Genomic DNA, 10294 nt, shown 5'->3' with positions numbered 1-10294 from the left:
TATGGACGCCCAAATCTTGCGGAATGGACCGGGCGAGTTTCAAAAATTTCTTCCATTACTACTGGGAATCGAATTCCCTATTTTAGAAAAACATATTTTTCAAGGATTAATCTTGAACCAAGAACCAAACCAGATCTGAACTAGAAGGAGGAGAGAGGTATACCTGATACAGAGAAATACTTTCTCTCAATGGAGGTGTTCACGCCCAAGGAAGGATCCAAAGACTGCTCCCACTGAAAATGGCGCAGTGTAGGATGGAGCAAAATCAGCAGCATTCTCCAAGAACCTGATCCTTCGCAAGAATAGCTGGATGGCACATGAGCACTGCTTCCAATCAGCCCTTTCATAAAGGACTGATGTCAAGATTGAATATTGCTTTCTCCCACAGAGTTGGAGATCGAACTGGAGGTCTGGCTGGTGCAGGAAGGAGGCGGCAAGAAAGATTTTCGCAGGGATTGTAGAAATCTTTCTTCTGTAATTTCAGCTCTGAAGACTAGGGTGTTGTGTTGCATGTCTAAAGGCTGCCGCCCCCTCCTCCTTTTATAGGCTTAAAGAGATCAGCTCCTAATCCTATTAGGAGTTGCTGATCCAAATCATATTTGGACCAGAAATCCCTTTAAGTGATAAGGGAGAACCCTTATCTTATCTGTAGATTAGATCAGCCTTCTTCCAATCTTATTAGGAGGCTTCCAGATCTAAATCTTATTTATATCTTGGACTCTCTAAGTGGATAGGGTCAAGGCCCAATCCTATCAGCTGATCCAATCCCAGAATTTGCCCCTTAATTAACTGATCAAATCAGCCCAGCTCGAAATGGGCTTTAGTACCATTTATGTTATGTGCTCACTTTGTCTTCCAAACTACTGCCCAGTTGGGCTTCCTTGTTTGGCGTGGGACCCAAACATTGATCTACACATCAGCCACATGGGTTCAGCCCAGCCTTTGTTACAAGGCCTGGCCGAATACACTGTTATGGACAGTGCACCCCCTGAGACCCATCACATGGGTTCTATGGGCCCAACACTTACCTTAAGTGGTCCTTGGGCCAAGCCACCTTGTAACACCCAGGGACTGTGGGCAGATGCAAGATTAGCCCATCAGGTATTACCCTCAATGATCTTACACTTAACCTCTTAGCCCATAATGATCGAAAACTGCTCGACAAGAGAGGACCTCTCCCTCGGCTGCAAGGAATAGTGTTGCACTCTCCACTCACATGGATCCCGGGAATTAAAACCTTTTGCAAATCATTTCGAAACCATAACATATATATATATATATATCTGTATATATTTTGCAAAACAAAATTTCAACGATTGAAATCAACTGCTGGTAGTTTGGTTTCCATCAGAGAGAGTGCATCCCCGATCATTACCTTTGTCCGACAAAGGGTCTAATCCTGTCACTATGATCACCCACTCAGATGAATTCTCGGACTGTCCCAACATACCCAAGTTTTGACCCCTACTAAGGATCTCATTGATTGGCATATCAAAGACAGCCCAATCCGACACCTAATGCAGTATCATAATCGAGTCTAGGGGTCAGGTGTAACTTTCTAGTTTTACCCATCAATCTCCAAGGTCCAGGGCAGTATTGGAAATCTGGTCCGGTTTAAAGGTTCTATTAATCCTACACCGCATGTGCTTTGGGTCTCACCCTAGTGGTTGAGACAGGCCACCCCAACACTTGGCAGCACACTAGTGTCAGCCTTGTTAGGATAAATCTCCCCAGACTTACCCAATGGCTATGAACATTCTAAACTAACACGAGTCTCATTAAGTGTCCAGTTTAAGGGTATTACACAGAAACACACCACAAGAACATGAATCAAATATGTACTTTATTCATTTACAATAAATTCATAAGGTACATCATTCTGATTGAAGCTAAGGGCATACAACTGTCTAATAGGAAGTTGTGCTCACGTGCCGTCCTACTAATTCTTGCGAAGGATTAGGTTCTTGGGAAGAACACTGCTGATTCTGCTCCATCCTGCACTGTGCCATCTTCAGTGGGAGCAGTCTTTGGATCATTCCTTGGGCGTGAACACCTTCTTTGGGAGATATTATTTCTCCATATCAGGTATATCCCTCTCCTACTACTTTTGTTTAGATTTGGTTCAGTTCTTGGTTCAAGATAGATCCTTGAAAATTGTGAATTTTCTAAAATAGGGAATTCGATTCCCAGCAGAGATGGGAGAAATTTTTGAAATTTGCCCAGTCTTTTCCGCAAGATTTGGGCGTCCATACGATGGATATCCCATCCCTTCAGATGCACCTAGCTGGGGCTGATGAGTCCTTCATGTGTGTGGCCTTCTCTACTATGTTTAAGGGGGTAGCCCAAACTTGGTATCGAAATCTCGCACTGGACTCCATTAAAAGCTGATCGCAGTTCACTGACTTGTTCACTGCGCGTTTCATTACTAGAAAGAAGTGTTTGAAGTCATAGGAAAGCCTTCTAAATGTGGTTTAAAGGGAGGGAGAATTGATCAAAAGCTATATCAAGTGCTTCAACGACACTTGTCTGTAGATACCAGACCTTGTCCCGGCGGTATGACTCACTACAGTAAAGAAAAGTATCACCCACAAAGAGTTTTAAGTGGCATGTGGTAGCTAACAAACCAAAGGACATCACCGAATTCCTTAAGTTAGCAGATTAGTTCATCGGTACCAAGGAGGAGATCAATCGAAAGATCAACAACCCACCACTAGAAAAGAGGAAGAGAGGGAATAAAGGAACGAGCAATGGTCGAAAGAAAAGGAAGAAAAGCAAGTCGCTGAACAGGGGAAGAAACAATTCAAGAAGTCGATCTCCTTCGCGAACTCATAAATCAGGTCGGCACTCCAGGACCCCACCTATGGAGAGAACGAGTTACATGCCTTTGAACGCTAAGAGAGGAGAGATCCTAATGGTCATTAAGGACTCCTCTTTCATAAAATGACCATCTAGGCTAAGGGGAAACCCAACAACAAGAAATCCAAATATTTACTATCATTTTCATCGAGATCATGGACACAACATAGAGAATTGCAAGAATCTCCATGACGAGATCGAGGAACTTATCTGATGTAGATACCTGAAGAACTTCATCTTGCAAGAAGAGAGAGGACATATAGATCGCTAGGTAGATCAACAAGGGGAGTAGAGGAGGAATGGCCCCGATGTTAGCAGGTAGAATGACCAACCACCATGACAATTGCCAAAGGAAAGACTGATCCATGGGGTAATTAATATGATCACTGGTGGTCCATCATCATTGGGTGTACATCAGTAGCCGGAAGAACCTTAGTTCGCGAGTTAGAGAACGAAGACAAAAACCCTCCAAAGCGACTTCAGCTCAAAGAACCAATATACTTCACCGAGGACAATGCACGCGGGATCTAGTACCCTTACAATGATGCCCTAGTAGTGAAGTTACAAATTAATGACTTCGAGATAAAGCACATCTTGGTAGACTCAGGTAGCTTGGCTGATATACTCTTCAAGGATACCTTTGACAAATTACAGTTACGATAGAGTGACTTGAAACTGGCAGATACTCCTTTGGTAGGGTTTAGCGGCGAGGAGGTCAGACCTCTTGGTTGAATCACAGTACCTGTAGAAGCTAGCACATGGCCAAACATTGTGCGATTTGAGTACACATTCCTGGTAGTCGTGACTCCCTCCCCCTACAACGCCATAATAGGTCGACCATCACGCATGTTCTACGTGCGATGGTATCCACTTACTATTTGGTGATAAAGTTCCCAACTAATTATGGAGTAGGAGTCGTGCGAGGCAACCAGCTCGAATCATGCAAGTGCTATGTGGCTGCTCTAAAAGGGAAAGCAAAGATAGTAGAGGATGTTGACCTCGAGCGACTAGTGGAGTATACCAACGAGCGAGCTGCCCCGAAAGAGTAGACGATCCACATATCTGTCTCTATTTTTGAACCAACCAAGACTCTCCAGATCGGTGCCTCAATCAACGAACCACTTCGCTCCCAGCTAGTAAGTTTCTTACTCAAAAACTTAGATGTTTTTGCTTGGTATGCGGTAAAAATGTTTGGAATTGATTTAAAAACTATAACTCACAAAATGAATACCTACCCTTTAGTCAGGCCAATAAGGTAGAAGAAGAGCAACCTCACCCCAAAACGTTGGAAGGTAATCGATGAAGAGGTTAGGAAGCTCCTTGCAGCAAACTTCATTATGGAAATCCATTACCTGAGTTGGGTGGCTAACTTGATTCTGGTGAAAAAAAGCCAATGGCAAGTTGCACATGTACGTCGATTATACTAACCTGAATAGAGCCTGCCTGAAAGACTACTTCCCGCTACCCAAGATCAACTGCCTAGTGGATGCAACCTTAGGGCATGATTTGTTGAGCTTCTTAGATACCTATTTCGGTTACAACCAAATTAGGATGGATCCTACTGACGAAGAGAAGACTGCCTTCATAACTAAGCTTGGGTTATACTGTTACAAGGTCATCCCCTTTGGATTAAAAAATGTTGGAGCAACATTCCAACACCTTGTAAATAAGATTTTTGAGTCGTTAATCGGCAATAAAGTAGAAGGTTATGTTGATGACAAGGTCGTGAAGATCCAATTTTCAAATTCATTGTTGAATGATTTAAGGAATGTTTTTCAAGTTTTATAAAGATATAATATGAAGTTGAATCCGAACAAGTGCGTCTTTGGAGTCACTTCAGGCAAATTTCTAGGTTATATAGTCAACCAACATGGCATCGAGGCCAACCCAAACAAATAAAAGTCATTCTAGATATGAGACTGCCCTACAAAATAAAAGAGGTTCAGAGGTTGACTAGCCGGATAGCTGCCCTGAGCCACTTCATCTCCAAATCAGCAGACCGATGCTTACCCTTTTTTAAAGCTATAAAAAAGAGTAAAGACTTTGAATGAACTGAAGAATTCCATCTTGTCTTTGACGAGCTGAAAAAGATATGTATGTACCACCACAGTTTTAAATGGACCCAAAGAAGGGGATGTGTTAAAACTATAACTCCCTACGAGCAACAAAATAGTTAGTTCGGTACTAATCAAAGAAGTAGATCGGGTCCAATGACCCATATACTATGTTAGCAAAATTTTGTAGGATGTAGAAACCAGGTAACCAGAGATCAAGAAATTAGCATATGCACTATTTATAGAAGCTCAAAAGCTTCACCCATACTTCTAGGCTTACACTATCGTCGTTCTCACCAATAAACCCTTGATGTAGATTCTACTCAAACCCGAGATGTTTGGGAGATTAATGAAGTGGTCCAATGAATTGAGCAAATACGATATCTGGTATGAGCCTTGGCCAGTAGTCAAAGCTCAAGTCTTGGCCGATTTTGTAACAAAATTCACACTCAGTGCCAGTGCGGCGCTAGTCCCAGTGCGAACTAAGCTCGATCACACGACGGGAGCTTCAACTAGTGTGGCGCCAGTCCCAGTTAGAGTGGAACCGATCTGGGACGAGGAGCCTTGGATCCTCCACATTAACGGCTCATCCAACCAATAGGAAAGCAGTGCAGGACTAATACTATACAGCCCAAGCAAGGTAAAACTGGAATGTGCTCTTTAGTTCAGACTTGAGGCATCAAACAACAAGGCAGAATATGAAGCATTGGTCGCCAAGTTAACCTTAGCAAGGGAAGTGAAAGCAAAGCACCTCATTGTATGTAGTGACTCACAAGTAGTGGTTAACCCAAGTTACTGGTGAGTACAAAGTCCATAACCCCACTATGAAAGCTTACTTGGCCAAAGTCAGAGAGATCCTATGCAACTTTGTCTCCTACTTCATCAGACAAATTCTGAGGTCCAAGAATACTGAGGCCGACGCCTTGTCACGAATAGCTAGCACGAGTAGCAACACCATGCGATTTGTGTACATAGAGAACCTACCACATTCTTGGGGGGCAGAAGAGGTCACTCCCGTATCACAAGCAAAACTGAGCTAGATCAACTCTACCTGCTGAACATAACACGGCCCGAAGGGTAGAGCGCTAGTCAGCTAAATATGTCCTTGTAGATGGACAGTTGTATAGAACGTCTTTCATGCTCTCTTACCTATGTTGCTTGCGACCCTCAGATGCTGAGCATGTACTTCGCGACACCCATGAAGGCTTGTGCAACAAGGAAAAGGAGGTTCTTGGTTGTAGTAGTAGATTACTTTACGAAGTGGGTGGAAGCTGAACCCTTGGTAACAATCACAGCCCGCAACATATAGAATTTCTTCTAGAATAGTATAGTATGTTGCTTTGGACTACCTCGAGTGTTGATATCCAACAATGGTAAACAGTTCGAAGATGTTAAGTTTCAAAATTGGTGTACCGAAATGGGTATTCAACAAAATTTTACCTCAGTGGCACACCCCAGGCAAATGGGAAAGCAGAAGTAACCAACACAGTGATACTTCATGGATTGAAAGCTCACTTAACTCAAACCAAGGGATTGTGGATAGACGAATTGCCCAGTGTCCTTTGGGCCTATCGAACTATTATTAAGACCGCAACGGGTGAGACCCTTTTCAACCTCACATATGATACAAAAGCGATGATCCCAACAGAAATAGAGGTGTCACATTATGACTAGAGGCTTATGATGAGAAAATGAACAGTGATGAGCTCCGTACCAACCTAGATCTGGTAGAAGAGGTATGAGACCTGGCTTACATTTGGATCACAGCTTACCAACAAAGAGTAGCTCGGTACTATAATGCCTGGGTAAGAAAATGACACTTTTGCGTCAGGAACCTGTTTCTTCGAAAGGTTATGGTACTTTTTCTCGACGTTGGTAATCTTGGACCGAATTGGAAAGGTCTATACCAAGTCAAGCAGGTAGGCACAAATGAGCCCGAGACTTTGGAAGGAAAGTAGGTACCTTGAGCAAGGAATATCGATAACCTAAGAAGGTACTACCTATGAACTTACAACTCAAAAGCAAGATTTCCTTAAGTCTATGTAACCATCGAACTGGTTGAAAAGGACGACTGAATGGAGAGTGGACTACAAGTCACTCCCAGAAGCCTAAGGGCTATGGTGTCGAGTTGATAGAAGACTTTGACACTACGACAAGTCCTAGCTGCCTCTTTGGCATATAGGTAGACAAGTCCTACTCGCCTCTTTGACATAGGCAGATAAGTCCTATTCGCCTCTTCAGCATAGGCAGACAAGTTTTACTCGCCCATAAGGCATAGACAACTCGGGTGCAAACCCTACGATGTCTAATTTACCTCAGCTTACAACAACATAAGATTAATCCCACTTAGGGTTAGGCTTGTTAGTTCGGCACTAAGGGATAACCAACACTTAAGCAAGTGAGTAGCCCGTGTACAGACAGGTCGGGTATATACCCTGCAATGTCTGCCCACCTCAGCGTACAACAATACGAGATTATTCCTACTTGGAGTCAAGCTCATTGTCTTGGGAGCAACCTATACTTAGGAACAAGTTCACTCCTATTTGGTTTAGTTCTCTAGCTTGGGAGTAATGTACACTTAGAAAAAATTTACACACAAAGATTGCAAAACACTTATATTTCATTGATGTAGAACTACGAGTACAAAAAAAATTACTATAACCGAGCTCGGAGGCCCAAGATGTACATTATATGTAAGGGGGTCCAAGAAAAGAGGCATGACTAAACATCCGATCTACCAGAATCCCATCCAATAGGTAGGTCGGTTACCATGTGGTCCTCCTACACATCCTCTTGGCCTGCCTCCCTTAACGGCCTTGCCTCAAGAATTTCACCATCACTCTCCCCTTCGGAGGAGTCGGGTTCCTCGTTAGCCTCCTTTTCCATCTTAGGAGTGACGTCCGACATGGAAATAGATCCGAAGTCAAGTTTGGGAAACTTCTACCACATCAGCCACTTGCAAAGCTTGAAGCCTGACCGATTTGACTTAGATCCATACTTAACCTAGAGTTTGTGAAACTCCGGGGACTCCTTGAACTCCTCGATGACATGATCTCTCTCTCTTGAACAAATTCCTCCTGGATGGTGGTGTCAAAGATCACAATGCGTTCCTTAATCATAGGAGTGCCTCCTTCTCCCCTTTGAGTTTCTTCTTCTCCTTCGTCAGTATGAGGATCAGCTCCTCATGGCTCTGAGCTCCCTTCTTGGATCAAAGAACCTCACCCCGATCTAAATCCAGCTCACAGTAAAGCATCTGAGCATTTTCTTCGGCCTCCTGGGCTTGCCACCTAGCAAATAGAAAGCAAATGTAAGTACTATTAACAGAAGAATAAGGAAGTAAACAAAGGGGCCGGTTACTCACCACCATACAGTAACTAGTCGCTCTTCCTCTGAGGTGACTTGTCGGCATGTCAGCCCACTCCATGACCTTTATAGGAAACATGGCATCCTTGCTCTTGAGAAGCCTGAGCCGCAGAGTCATTATGCACCGAAGTACACTCAGGTTCTTGAAACAATTGGAGGTTGGGGGCAAACCTCCTCCTTCGGGAGCTTAATCGAAATCGGCTCTAGCGCACCAACCTCAGGTTGGATAGGAACCAAAGGACTGACTCTTCTCGATGGGACCTCTTCAAGGCCTTCCTCTTCTTTCCCTTCTGAATGCTCCGCAGAAGGTTTGCTGCATCAACACCTGTCATAGCTTTTGTGAAAAAAAAGTTAGTTATGAACTAAAGTAAGTGCAAAAGTAAAAAATGAAAAGCAATGGGTGTGCCGAGGTGGAGGCCTACCAAGAGGACTCAGCCTAGCTCGTACAAGCTTTTCCTTAGCCAGGAAATCTTTCATTTCAAGGCCAAGGTCCCTCCAAGAATTAAAAACTACCCTAGTCTTAGCATACAGCCCCACCCCAAGGTCCTTAATGGCCACTAGCTAGTGAGTCATGAATGGCCATCCCTCAGGGCTCTGAACAAAGAAGTACCTTCTCTTCTAGGCCGGTACTTTGTTCGGGCTACCGAACAAAACTTTGAACCCAGGGTGAGAGGAAATGTACTAATTCTGCCAAGTGTCCCTGCGCAAGCAAGAAGAATTCTTGTTGATGGAGCATATCGAACTAAAGATGTCTAGGGTAAGAGGTTAGTTATACTCGTGGAACAGTGAGATCATGCCAACATGGTTCGGATGGAGTTTGGGTGTAAATGGTCAATGGTAATGTCGAAGAATTTAATGATTTCTATGACAAAAAGGTGGAGCTAGAAGCATAACCCATCTATGAATTACTCAAAAATTGTGAGCTTGTGGTGACCATGAACCCAAGGGTATTGACCCAAAGGAATACTGAAGGTAAGGATGTCGGGAAGACGGTAACGGGCTACCAAGGACAGCAATTTGTCAGAGGTCATCATAGAAGGGATGAAGTCATATGGATCCCGACCCCAAGAAGAAGATGAGACTCCCTCTCCAGAGGTCGATCATTCTACAGGTTTAGGTTCCTCAGGCCGAAATTGCTCAACATCAGGTAAAGGTGTTTCCCTTAAGAGGTGTAAAGATGAGCTCTCTAGCGAAGAGCTGACCTCACCGACGGGAGCTGAGGACCACACCTCGACACCTGATAGAGTGTAAAGTGTACACATTAAGTGTAGATAATTCCCTTTGATTTCGATAAAAGTTGTGCTAAATTTTATTTAAATTTCATATTCAATAAAGCCAAATTAATGTTGCAGGTAAGATGGGCTTGGAATTGAAGAATTGGTAGAAATTTCAATTCATGGAGCAATTTGAAGTGAAGATTAGTTGGCAGGCAGAAGACTCGAAGAGTTAAGGCACGGGCACACCCTACCAGTATAAGTCAGACGGTTTAATTCAAGAAAGGAGCAAATTTTCAGGCTGATTCACCTCAAGAAGTTCCTTTTATCTTGGGAAGGATAAGCTGCCAGATTCGATATATATCTGGGGTCCTATTTTTGTGCTGTGGAAGAGGAAGTTATTTAGGAGAATTCAAATCCTATCTTATAGGAGATAATTTATAGGGAATTCTTATCTTTCCAGCAATATATATAGAGAAAGTTCCTAAAGAAAAAGAGAGGAGGGAGGCGACGACGGAAAGAGAAGAAGGAGAGAAGCTAGACAGCTACAAGGAGGAAACAAGCTCATCGATCTCAATCTCAAGGGCGACATCATGAGTTCTTCCTTACACCTTGTTTGTTTAATTTCCTTTATCATGAACTAGTTTATTTGTAGCTAAGGATATACAAAGCCTAACCACGACAATGGATTGATTTTTATTTAATTTAATCAAGTTGTTTCTATTTTCATATTGTCTATGAGTTTTTGTGCGTAATGCAATTAGGAGCTTGGCCACCTCTTAGTTGATTTAGTTTATATGAATGAAT

The sequence above is a fragment of the Nelumbo nucifera genome, chromosome 2 (assembly GCF_055504915.1).
Source record: "Nelumbo nucifera cultivar China Antique chromosome 2, China Antique-T2T, whole genome shotgun sequence".
NCBI lineage: Eukaryota > Viridiplantae > Streptophyta > Magnoliopsida > Proteales > Nelumbonaceae > Nelumbo > Nelumbo nucifera.
Note: the sequence above shows the minus strand (reverse complement) of the source record.